The sequence below is a fragment of the Somniosus microcephalus genome, chromosome 2, assembly GCF_052327205.1.
Source record: "Somniosus microcephalus isolate GS21.2 chromosome 2, FLI_Smic_1.0, whole genome shotgun sequence".
In the NCBI taxonomy this organism is placed as follows: domain Eukaryota; kingdom Metazoa; phylum Chordata; class Chondrichthyes; order Squaliformes; family Somniosidae; genus Somniosus; species Somniosus microcephalus.
The window spans coordinates 128,640,737-128,654,684 of record NC_140988.1 but is presented as its reverse complement, the minus strand read 5'-3'; the positions used below and the strand labels follow the sequence as shown (position 1 = coordinate 128,654,684).

At 41.1% G+C, this 13,948-nt stretch overlaps 1 protein-coding gene across 27 annotated transcripts in view; it reads right to left on the bottom strand.

The window, feature by feature from the left end:
• The window catches only part of ank2b (ankyrin 2b, neuronal), a 1,120,520-nt gene that overhangs the window by 685,565 nt on the left and 421,007 nt on the right, over positions 1 to 13,948 (bottom strand). The window lies entirely within an intron of this gene.

The following is a 13,948-nucleotide window of genomic DNA, read 5'->3' as shown; positions in this document are numbered from 1 at the left end:
TCTTAATAACAATGAGTGGTTATGAGACAGTTTAGTAGAATACGCTTTCCCTTTGATACTTAGTGCATGAAAAAGAGACAAGTTATTTTCTAAAGTGCACATGGAGATAGCAGCACATTTTAAAAGTTTAATTACTTTTGTGTAATTACTTTTGTGAAAGTGATAAAGAGCTTTTTCTCTGCATTAATGCTTTCTGCTGTTCTGGTTCAGATTGAATTACTAAATGAATAACTGTGGTACATATAGATATATAAATTAGAAATCTGTACATTCAGTTTATACATACTCTGAACAAAGCATGAAGTGTCTTGGCAAACCTGTTTTGTAATTAACAGGATATCTTAAATTCTAGGGTATAATTTACCTTTTTGGGAATGTGTGTGTATTGTTCAGTTCTTTCTAGATGCACTAATGGAAACCATCATTAATAATTTAAGGTGACTTTATCTCAGTTTATGTCTCGCTTACATGAATCAATATTATTCATTGGGTTAGCATCCTGCTTTCAGTCTAAAAATCCAATTGTATACTTTTTCCAATGCATATGTAAACTTTTAAATACCACTTATCTGCATCTTTATTAATCCAAATAGCTCTACTGCATGTTCAGCTTGATTCTAAATGTTCTAGGCAGAAATTGTGTTCACTAGGCAGAATGCAGTTCCAAATCTGTATGAACAGTACTGTGCTGAGAATATCAGAGAATCCATTTTAATTTTTGATGCCACAGTACTTGGAATGTAATGTCATTCAGCCTTTTACTGAGCAAGCTTTGTTACAATACAAATACATGTTCAAAAGATTAGATGCAATTTTGACACCAATGTAGTTTGCAATTTGATATAAAGATGAACAATTTATAGTCAACCCAAATATGAATGAAGATTTTTATTTAAGATGAAGGTCAAGCCAGCAATGAGTAATGGCAACCAATTAGATTGCATAGCCAGTGATAGAAATCTGACCTTGCTTTTCTGTTAAATTACAGTATCCACATTAAAGAAAACATAAACAGTAAAGATAACTAAATATAATGCAAATTCATAGAATGATACAGCACAGAAAAAGGCCATTTGGTCCATTGTGCCTGTGCCATCTCTTTGAAATAGCTTTTCCATTTTTTTTACTGATTTGTGTACTGCATCATACATTTGTGCAAGCTTGCTAGATATTGAAAAGTCATACTCCATGTCCAACCTCCCACCAGTTTATAAACTGAGATTACTGTCATACAGCAAAACACAGTAAACCAAAGTTTACCTTGCCTGCTTTGAAAATCAGTTTCTACTTTATACTTGGGATGCACTGAATATAAATCGATCATATATCAGGGGCAGTAAATGAAATATTACCAATTCATTGTGTACAATTAGCACAATATTTCTGATGTTAATATGATATTTTCAAAATTATGCAATTAAAACAATTTTGCTATGGTATTTGGGAAAATGTTGGAATGTTTGCTGGTTTGACCTGCCCCTTTAAGCTGGACAAGTCAGATGCCTGTAGCCCCTTATAGGGTCAGACAGGATTGCAAATTAAAACCATGTTGGTGGCACTGGGAATACCACAAAGGCATACTGGTCTGCAAGTCTTCATTGATGGCCCTTCCATCTATTCAACTGACTGTTTTGGCTGTTTAAAGCTTGCGATGTGTAATGCATCGCCATGCAAGCTATGTTCTGAAGTTCCTAGCAACCAGTGCAACAAACGGCTGTGACGTGCCTGAACGACTATCGACCTGTCGCACTCACACCCATCATAATGAAGTGTTTCGAGAGACTGGTCCTGGCTCACATCAAAGCCAGTGTTCCCGCCTCTCTTGCCCAACACCAGTTTGCCTATTGTGCAAACAGATCAACGGAGGATGCAATCACAACTGCTCTACACTCTGCACTGAATCACTTAGATGGTAAAGATGGAACCATGTATCACAGTATGGTATGGCAGCTGTAGCTACTATGACCGGAAAGCCCTGCAGCGGGTAGTCAAAACTGCCCAACGCATTACCGGCACCTGGCTACCGACCATAGAGCACATATACCAGAAACGCTGTTTACGGAGGTCACGGTCCATCATCAAAGACCCTACCCACCCCAGCCACAGTCTGTTCACCCTCCTGCCATCTGGGAGACGCTACAGATGCATTTGCACCCGTACGACCAGATTTAGGAACAGCTTCTTTCCCAGGGCTGTCATCCTACTGAACTCCACAAATAAACTCTAAAGCCTGCACATCTGCCAATGCACTTTATTATGGTTATGTTTATGTTAATGTATTACAAGCCAAATGTATGTTGAATGTTTAAATGTCTTAATCTAAATGTACACTCTCGGGAGCCGCAAGCCTACATTTCGTTGTACTGCACTTGTGCACTAACAATGACAATAAAAGTTGATTTGATTTGATTTGATTAGGAGGTGATAATGATTGAAAATGTAAAGCATGGTGACACTGTCATTATCCCCTATCTGACTGTCCCTGCCCATATCTGTGCTATTGGCATCCAGCGGAAGTTGTGCCGGAAAACTGGGAAGGACGAATATTGGGTAGGGATTCAGCATGTTGGGGTCCTGGTGCAATTTTGTGCATCCATTATAACCCCCCCCCCCCCCGCCCCCCCCCGGTCATCCCCATTCAGTACTGCTGCTGAAGCAGAAGTGGAGCTGAATCCTGCCTCAGTTCTCCACTATCAGGAAAAGCAGCTTTTCGCTAAATAATCTACCATCCAAGATAAATATAGGAAAAAAGGATTATTTAAAATTAAATTAGAAGCTATGATTAATGTACTAGAGAAATGAGCTTCAATGAGCAGTAAGTGGCCTTTTATTATTCCTGACTTTTCTTCAGAAAATAAACTTTAAACCAACCTGTACAACTGCAAACTTCAACCTGTTTTTTTCCATTAGAGGAATTTTTCCTCATCACTAATAGTTTGTGGGCGGGAAATTTCCTGTGTGCACTGACAAATAGTCTGGTGATAGTGTTATCAAATTTCAGGCCACTCTGGAGCAGTTGTAAGAAATCTAAACTTCCAGCCATTTGTCATTGATCAATAGAATCTCAAATTCCAAGTTTCAATTCTATACCTGAAAAATGAGACAAAGATTTCTGTAGACTGGGTGTAATAGTTGGATACTTGCTGTGTGATATTATACCAAAGCTTAACATGTTTATATCAAATTCCTTTGACCATAATTAAGAGATGTTAGTCTGTTTAAAGTAAAATGGGCTAATAAACCCTAAGCACATAGAGAATCCTCTGTTATCAGCTTTTGTATCCAGATGGTGGTACAATGTTAAGTTCTTGCCATATTTTATCTGAAAAAAAGTTTTGGAAAAAACAATTTCCTTAGTGGGCAAATAGATTCTGGTATTTTATCTAACTCTCTAAGGCCTCTCAATGCACCATTGCAAAGAAGACTGTAAAAAGTGAATGAAAGCCACATCAAAACAGTCATCATGACCATCTGAGTTTGAAGAGAAAAAGTGTAATCCAATACAACTTATGAATAAGTTGGATAATTCAATACACGAGCAAAAAATGTGGTCGTTTATCCCCAATTTTCTCCCCTCATCTCCTGATGATGCTGACTTGTGCTACAGAATGGTTCCATAGATGTCAGGAGTCCTTTGGCACCTCACACAAGTGGTCATTTTTATATATGCAACCAAAACAATGAGTGAGTGTTGGTAGGCTACCCAACCATGGGCATTATAGCTGACTCCAATCCTATTCCCTCCCAAACTCCACACGTGCCCATTATCCAGCAGCAATTACTGCATAGAATTGGGACTCCAGTTGATTTATCCTCTCCTTAACTCAGGGGTGCTGAGGTCAATTGTACTGGTGCTCACACTGAGGTAAGCTAACTCAACATAGATTGAGAATCAAACCTGAGGCCTTCTGTTTTCCTTAGCTTAGTGTTGCAAAATGGTGACTACCTCAACTGCCAATAGAGGAGCTGGACTGCACTGAAGTCTTTACAGTAAAGAAAAGCTGCTCAAGAATGTAGACATTCAGCAAGCTAAGGTAATAACCTGAAAAGGATGCTGTGTGATATTATACCAATGCTTAACATGTTTATATCAAATTCCTTTTACCATATTTAAGAAATGTTAGCCATTTTAAAGTAAAGTGGGCTAATGTATCCATTCAAATAGCAAGCAAAGTTCAGTGTAATTTCCAGCCATATATTCTTACACCTGTTATGTTTTGGTTTTGGCTCAGTTACCTCAATCAACCATTAAAAAAACATTATTTTAGGATGAAAATTTGCATTTGTAGATTTGTGTATTCTTGACAAATCTTTGTGTTCATGAAGGTGAGGAATATCAGTGCTGGGGAGCAGAGGAATACACTCACTTTTGGCACACAGGGTCACTCTGGCACTCTCACTATTGGTGTGATTATATATTAAATATAATTGATGTTACAGTATCTAATTGAATGGCAGAGCAGGCTCGAGAGGCTGAATAAACAATTCCTGTCCCTATTTTGCAATGTGCATTAATAAAGAGCAAAAAATAAAAGGCCACATTTTCACGAAGACAGCATTCTTTAAAAAAAATTAAGGTACCGTTACTGAAAGTAGGTGTGGAACAAATGACAGAGCTGTCAACGGTAGACAAGTAAGTGCAACCCATAGATTAGAGGCATCAACTCAGACGCAAAACATAACACAGATAAACATGCTGCATCCAAAGAGCAACAAATGCCATTAAAATATTTCACTTCATGCCTTCTCTTATATCCTCTTTTCTCTGCCTTTATTTTCTCTCTGTTCACAGCTCAATCACTGTGGGATGAGAATTATTTCTTGTGTTTCCTCACCCTGGGGAGTCTTTTTTAATTTGTTCTGGGATGTGGGCGTCGCTGGCAAGACCAGCATTTATTGCCCATCCCTAATAGCTCTTGAGAAAGTGGTGGTGAGCCGCCTTCTTGAACTGCTGCAGTCCTTGTGGTGAACATACTCCCACAGTGCGGTTAGGGAGGGAGTTCCAGGATTTTGACCCAGCGACAATGGAGGAATGACGATATATTTCCAAGTCAGGATGGTTTGTAACTTGGAGGGGAACTTGAAATGTGATGGTGTTCCCATGCGCCTACTGCCCTTGTTCTTTTAGGTGATAGAGGTCGCGGGTTTGGGAGATGCTGCCAAAGAAGCCTTGGCGAGTTGCTGCAGTGCAACTTGTAGATGGTACACACTGCAGCCACAGTGCGCTGGTGGTGGAGAGAGTGAATGTTTAAGGTGGTGGATGGGGTGCTGATCAAGCGGGCTGCTTTGTCCTGGATGGTGTCGAGCTTCTCGAGTGTTGTTGGAGCTGCACTCATACAGGCAAGTGGAGAGTATTCCATCACACTCCTGACTTGTGCCTTGTAGATGGTGGAAAGGCTTTGGGGAGTCAGGAGGTGAGACACTCATCACAGAATACCCAGCCTCTGACACACTCTTGTTGCCACAGTATTTATGTGGCTAGTCCAGTTAAGTTTCTGGCCAAAGGTGACCCCCAGGATGTGATGGTGGGGGATTTGGCGATGGTAATGCCGTTGAATGTCAAGGGGAGGTGGTTAGACTCTTGCTTGTTGGAGATAGTCATTGCCTGACACTTGTGTGACTTGAATGTTATTTGCCACTTATCAGCCCAAGCCTGAATGGTGTCCAGGTCTTGCTGCATGCGGGAATGGACTTCTTCATTTTCTGATGGTAATGGTAGAGTGGCTTGATGGTAATGGTAGAGTGAGGGATATGCCAGGCCATGAGGTTACAGATTGTGGTGGAATACAATTCTGCTGTTGCTGATGGCCCACAGTGCCTCATGGATGCCCAGTTTTGAGCTGCTAGATCTGTTCTGAATCTATCCCATTTAGCACGGTAGTAGTGCCACACAAAACGATGGAGGGTGTCCTCAGTGTGAAGACGGGAATTCGTCTCCGCAAGGACTGTGCGGTGGTCACTGCTACCAATGCTGTCATGGACAGATGAATCTGTGACAGGTAAATTGGTGAGGACGAGGTCAAGTTGGTTTTTCCCTCATGTTGGTTCTCTCACCACCTGCCGCAGGCCCAGTCTGGCAGCTATGTCCTTCAGCACTCAGCCAGCTTGGTCAATAGTGGTGCTAATGAACCACTCTTGGTGATGGACATTGAAGTCCCCCACCCAGAGTACATTCTGTGTCCTTGCTACTCTCAGTGCTTCTTCCAAGTGGTGTTCAACATGAAGGAGTATTGATTCATCCGCTGAGGGAGGGCGGTAGGTGGTAATCAGCAGGAGGTTTCCTTGCCCATGCGTGACCTGCAGCCATGAGACTTCATGGGGTCCGGAATCAATGTTGAGGACTCCCAGGGCCACTCCCTCCCGACTGTATACCACTGTGCCGCCACCCCTGGTGGGTCTGTCCTGCCAGTGGGATAGGACAGACCCAGGGATGGTGATGGAGGAGTCTGGGACATTGGCGGAAAAGTAAAAGACAGCAATAGGGGTGGGGCTATCTCAGCATCCATAGTGACAGTGAAAGCCTGCCATTAAACCTATAGGGTCTATAGATTTAATAAAGAACTTTTCCTACCTCTCTGGATGGCAACATAGCTCCACCTCCTTGGTGTTCTGCTTTCTCTCATTCTCCAAAATCAACAATTCAACAGAAATAATGGGAGCAAAGATACAGTCAAAGCAGGCAGAAGATTACAAACCCCTGTGTATCTCTCTCTAGCTTAAGGTGGGGTGTTGGCAGACCTGACAAATGAGCAGACAACTCAATCAAGCCATCTAGCTGCCTGAACAACCAAACCTACGCAGTTGGAAAAGCCAGCAAGACACCATCTTCTTTAGGCGGTTATTACATTTAACTTTAGAAATAAGCAGAGGATGCCCCATAAAATTAGAATGCCTTTCTAATGTGACAGCAACCAGGGAACACCTGCTCCATAAGTAGTTTAAAATTGTATTCCTCTAATGACTGATTTTAACAGTAGCAAGGGAGTGAGCGAATCACTCTGCTATCGAAACTTTGGCTGCCTCGCCAGTCAGCTTCAGCTTCTTAGAATTGAATGGTGCAATCATAATCTATCAATTTAGCTTGATGAAAACCTGAAACTGCTTTGCACCAATGCGAAACATGGGGACATGAATCAGGTGTGAAGGCCTGCACTGACTGCAAAACAAAGCGTCATGAGATTCCATCCTGAAGAAATCTCACTCTGCTAAATTCTGCGGCTGCACATAGTAACACTACTATTCCTTGCCAGAATGGAGATGATTGGGTAATTCCCAAATAAATCATGCCTGTAGTCACTGCTGCAAGTGACTGGGATGGTATATGCTTCAATGCAAGGAGTCTAGTGAATAAGGCAGATAAGCTAAGGGCACAGATAGACACGTGGAAGTATGATATCAAAGCTTTACTAAAACATGGCTGAAAGGGCAGGAGTGTCAACTCAACATTCCTGGTTATAGAGTTTTCAGACAAGATAGAGAAGGGGATAAAAAAGGAGGGGGGTCGCAATATTTTTAAAGAAACAATTACAGCTGTGAGAAGGGACGATATGTTAGAAGGATCATCAAATGAGGCCATATGGGCTGAACTGAAGAACAAAAAGGGACAATCACACTGCTGGGAGTGTACTATAGACCCCCAAATAGTTAGAGAGAAAGAAGAGCAAATATTTAGGCAAATTTCTGATTAGTGCAAAAACAATAGGGTAGCAATAGTAGGGGATTCCAATTACCCTAATATTAACTGGAATAGAATCAGTGTAAAAGGTATAGAGGGCACAGGATTCTTAAAATACATTCAGGAGAAATTTTTTGGCCAGTACATAGCAAGCCCAACAAGAGAGGGGGCGGTTCTGCACGTAGTTTCAGGGAATGAAGCTGGGCAGGTTGAAGGGGGATCAGTGGGAGAGCATTTTGGTGGTAGTGATCATAATTCAGTTAGATTTAGCGTAATTATGGAAAAGGACAGATAGATCAGGAAAAGTTCTCAATTGGGCAAAGGCCAATTTTACTAAGCTGAGATGTGAGTTAGCAAAGGTGGACTAGAAACAGCTACTTGAAAGTAAATCAGTGTCAGAACAGTGGGAGCCATTCAAGGTGGAGATAGTGAGGGTTCAGAGAAAATATGGGGGAAAAATTCAGTTGCTTTGCGCCAGCCGTTAGCACCCCGGGAGGGGGCGCTAATGGGTCACAAAGCAACTAGCGCCCGGGCGCAGCTCCACTAATGCCCCCTGTGAAATTCAGCGGGAGGTTAGCGGCAGCGGTAGTGCTCCACGGCGATGTGCCGCCGGCGATGACATCATCGCTGTGCGCAGCGCACTGCTTGCGCCCCTGCCGCAAACTTGGCTTGCGCCCCCTGACCTACCGCCAGACACCATGTCCGACAGGGTCAGGGTGGGGTTTTTACGGCCGAAGCGGTGATAATTAAAGGTTACGTGCTGGGCGGCCATTTTTTGAGGGGCGCCTGCCAGCACCTGCCCCCTCTCGGCTCCTCAGGTGGGGTGCCGGCCGCTTTTGCTCGGCTCTTTTGCCGGCGCCCCACTCCCTGGTGGTTCAGCAGGGCCCCGGTGCGCACTTGCGCTAGGCCCCTCCCCTTTAATCAGGGGAGGGAGGCCTGCAATACCGCGGCACTACATGCCGATGCGTGTGGCGCTGCTGCATGTAGTGGTGTGATATTCAATGGGAGCGCCCCAAGAGGGAGGGGGAGCACTTCCAGTAGTGCCCCGCCTCCTGCTTGGGGTGCTACCATTGAATTTCGGGTGCTGGGGTGCAAACTTTTTCGGGGCGCTACTTTTAGCGTCCTGGCGAAGTTATCGCCCCAAAGGCAGCACAAGCCAATTTTTCCCCATATGTTCCCACAAAGAAAAAGGGTGGGACTCCCAAATCTAGAACCCCCTGGATGTCAAGTGGCATACAGGGTAGGATAAGGCAAAAAAAGGAAGCTTATGTCAGCTACCAAGAGCTAAATACTGCAAAAAAAGAGTATAGAAAGTGCAGGGGTGAAATTAAAAAGGAAATTAGGAAAGCAAAGAGAGGGCATGAAAAAATATTGGCAAGTAAAATCAAAGAAAGCCCAAAGATTTTTTTTTAAATACATAAAGAGCAAAAGGATAACTAAGGAAAGAGTAGAGTCCATTAGAGACCACAAAGGTAACCTGTGTGTGGAGGTGGAAGACGAGGTTATGGTTCTTAATGAATACTTTGCGTCTGTCTTCACAAAAGAGAGGGATGATGCAGACATTGTAGTTAAGGAGGGGAAGTGTGAAATATTAGATGAGATAAACAGTGAGGATATAAGGGGTTTAGCAACTTTGAAAGTAGATAAATCACCAGGCCTGGATGAAATGAATCCCAGGCTGTTAAGGGTAGCAAGGGAGGAAATAACGGAGGCTCTGACCATCATTTTCCAATCCTCTCTGGCGACAGGTGAGGTGCCGGAGGACTGGAGAACTGCTAACATTGTACCTTTGTTTAAAAAGGGAGAAAGGGATAGACTGAGTAATTACAGGCCAGTCAGCCTACCGTCAGTGGTGGGCAAATTATTGGAAAAAATTCTGAGGGACCATATTAATCGTCGTCATTTAGAAAGGCACAGATTAATCAAGGACAGGCAGCATGGATTTGTTAAGGGAAGGTCGTGTCTGACTAACCTGATTGAATTTTTTGAGGCGGTAACAAAGAGGGTCGATGAGGGTAGCGTGTTTGATGCGGTCAGAAAAGCAAAAGCCCATAGGATCCATGGGAAAGTGGCAAGTTGGATCCAAAATTGGCTCAGTGGCAGGAAGCAAAGGGTAATGGTCGATGGGTGTTTTTGTGACTGGAAGGCTGCTTCCAATGGGGTTCCGTAGGGTTCAGTACTAGGTCCCTTGCTTTTTGTGGTATATATCGATGATTTAGACTTCAAAATAGGGGTCTTGATAAAGAAGTTTGCAGATGATACAAAAATGTTCTGTGTGGTTGATAGTGAGGGCGAAAGCTGTAGACTGCAGGAAGATATCAATGGACTGATCAGGTGGGCAGAAAAGTGGCAAATGGAATTCAATCCGGAGAAGTGTGAGGTAATGCATTTGGGGAGGGCTAACAAAGCAAGGGAATACACAATAAATGGTAAGATACTGAGAAGCGTAGAGGAACAGAGGGACCTTGAAGTGCATGTCCACAGATCCCTGAAGGTAGCAGGTCAGATAGATAAGGTGGTTAAGAAAGCATACGGGATGCTTTCCTTTATTAGCCGAGGCATATAATACAACAGCAGGGAGGTTATGCTTGTAATGATATCAGCAAATAGAGATGGTATTTGCCTGTTCGATTATGATGCCTTAATAGCATGTTTGCATGTATTGATTGCTTGTGCCTGACTAGCAGAGGGCATGTGACCGAGAGAAGCAAGGCAGTTAGTTCAGTTTCAGTTTCGTTCTAGATGCATCACTAGCATAATGTCTCCTGTAAATGCTGTTATAAAGAGTTGAACAGACTTTAGATTAAAACTCATTCTCTTTCATAAATGTCTCATCATTGAACCCACAAAGAAATCAATACAATGCTTGAACTGTATAAAACACTAGTTAGGCCACAGCTAGAGTACAGTGTACAGTTCTGGTCACCACATTATAGGAAAGATATGATTGCGCTAGAGAGAATACAGAGGAGACTTACGAGGATGTTGCCAGGACCGGAGAATTTTAGCTTTGAGGAAAGATGGGTTAGGCTGGGGTTGTTTTCACTGGAACAGAGGAGGCTGAGGGGAGACCCGATTGAGGTGTATAAAATTATGAAGGGCCAAGATAGAGTGGATAGAAAGGACCTATTTCCCTTAGCAGAGAGATCAATAACCAGGGGACATAGATTTAAAGTAATTGGTAGAAGGATTAGACGGGAGTTGAGGAGAATTTTTTTCACCCTGGGGGTGGTGGGGGTCTGGAACTCACTGCCTGAAAGTGGAATTAGGCTAGAGAGCTCTTTTTCAGCTGGCACAGAGACGATGGGCCAAATGGCCTCCTTCTGTGCCATAAATTTCTATGATTTCATGCACATAATTTGTATTACGTAACTATCCTCCATTCACTGTATTTTGCTGGAGAAAACACCCTGTTTTTATCAGGAGCAGTTGCTATAGTTTTGGTAATGAGTTCTGTTTTTAAATAGACTCTGTAAATAGACTTTATTTGCTCTGTCATTTGCTGAGTAAATAGACTCTGTTTGCTGTAAGTCCTGCCATAATTCTCACCCATCTGCAACTCACTGGCTGACACAGTGGTATCAACAGACACTCTGATATTCTGGCCTGACATGTTCACTCAGTGCTAGTACTGAGTGAAACCATCTCCCTTGGATGCTAAACTTATACGTAAATGAACCTTTACATGAACAGATAATACTTGACCTTTGGTTATTTAGATGTCTTTAACTGTACTATTTCTGTTTTCTTTTCATATTAACCTGCTCAACATCATGCATGCATGGGTAAATACATCTCGTAACCATACCCATTTCTATTGCTTGTTTTGATATGAAAAGCCAATATAATATTTTTTAATCAAATATTCTTTAATGATTAAAAATGTTGACTTTATTTTAAGTCTGGAAATTAAATGTAAAATAAATCCAAAAATAAACATATTGTCTGATATATTTTTGTAGATCAAAACAGCGCTTCTTTTACTTAATTATTTTATGTGTAATCCTCTTGAGTTTATTAACTTTCTTCTAATCTAATATCAGATTTTTTTGATGTTCATATAAAAGTAATCGGTAACAATGCTTTTTTTTCCATTAACAGATTCAGTAATAGGATTGTCTGGGTAATTAATGTAAAACTTTGCCCACTTTGCAAACCAATGAATATGTGCATTGCTTTTTGAGAAACATAATGGCAGTTTTAACAGCACGTTCATACTATAACACAATTCTTCTCCCCGCCCCAGTGTACATCTACTGTATGCCAGAAACAAAACCAAAACAACATACCCCTGCTATAATCAGCTTCTGCTGGCACCAATGCTATAACACTCACTGAATGGAACAATTCCTTTTCCAAAACAACCCAGAGATGTTCCACTAACAGAAACATTTGGTCACGTGAAAGCTTTGGTCAGAACCCAGCAGATTATTCTAGAAGATTATATATATGCAATCTCACAGAGCAAAAGCCACACCTAAATCCTGACATTTCACTTCACAAGAAACAAAATTTGAAAATGATCAATATTACCATCTTCCAAAGCAAACTGCCTTTACTTATTAGCAAGTTTTGATTGTGATCGTCAGATTGTATTTTTAATCAATGTATAACGTTGCTATTTTTATATGTATATATTTCTATATTTGCTGAAATATATTCCTATTTTTTCTTTTATATAGGTTAGGAGAGATTCAGATTTCAAAAGTTGTAGGCAATCATATAACATAAAACACATCAGTGAAAATAACACATGACAAAGTATAGGCCAACTCAATAAATGCGCTGATATGGTTTGATTACGTGCAACCTAACAAAATTTTGCCTTTGGGAGATTCATGCCAATCTGTACCATGTTCAATAAATAGAAAATCCATATAGATAACAAAAAAAACAACACGTGACAAAGCATCTTAAGACTTAAAATTTGACGTAACCTTTTGCACTTGAATAGATGCTCATATTTGGAACACACTTGAGGGCTCCCAGCCTCTCACTGTCTTAATCTGATCCAAATCACATTTTAAATTCTCATCCCAAAAGTAAGAGATAACCATATATATTGTTTAATAAAATGAAAAAAAAATCTAAAGCTTTTTCATTAATATTTTATAAATATATTAAATATAAATAATACATGATCTGTGTCTTTGTCTAATTTTTGGGTTAAGATGTAATTCTTCATTGCAGAACAGTAATTCTACAGTCTGGAATTCCTTTGGGTTAACCAGTAAATGTCACTGAATATTATATGCTGCTTGGAGTCTTCAGATCATGGATTTTTCACTTGGATTTGTCATGCATATTTTCTGAAATTTGAAACAACAACTCCTTTCCCTCAGTCTCTACTTCTCCATGGTGGCCAGAAGAGTGGATGTGCAGCAGTATACATTTCCTCAGTTTGATTTCATTATTTGCTGGAAGTCTCTCTCTTTACAATAATTTTACACATGAGCCCCAGAGTTACATGGGTGAGCCAGACTTCTATTGGTGTTCTCTGGGTGGGGCTGTCCTCATTAAAAGCAGGGTGAGAATTAATGAGGGTCATCACACTTAATGGTAGAACAGTTATATCAGTTGGGATTTTAACCCTTCACCACTGACTTGGGAAGCAAACATTTTACTGTTATGCCATCAAGTTGCTCTGGATTTCGGAGGGTTCATATAGGGAAATAAGAAAGGTGCGGTTAGGTAGAATTATGAAGATGGTATAACAGCGAAAAGAAAATCCTTGTTGATACAATCCTGAAAAGTAATTTGAATACCAACATACAACAGAACCCTCTATTTCTCTGACTGTATAATCTATCAGAATAAAAGTAAGTGAACCTCTAGTCTGGCTTGGACAAAGCTATATTAAAATTCTCATTATGCCTGTTGCCACAGATTAAATTCTGGTGCTTAAAGGGTTATCATACAGACACAGTACTGATATATTGCAGAGATAATGCCACCTTCTGTCTTTTATGCATGCCATGCCTGTGTGTCTCTTTCTTAAATGGGCATGAAAGATATTGACCCGAGACATATTTTATGGATAAATTCTACTCAAGCTCAAATGGCAGCCTGCAATGAAAGATACCTTCCTGAAATCTATCAATGCCACATTTTATTGTTGGCTGCTATGGAGACTATGCAAATTGAGAAAACAGAGTTTTAAAGGTGCAATTTTGAAAATAGTGAACTGCCTGTGAATAACAGAATTAAGTGCAAACATTTTGTATTGGACTGTATGCAAGATAAATCACTGAACTGTTGCTAACTTATCAGGAT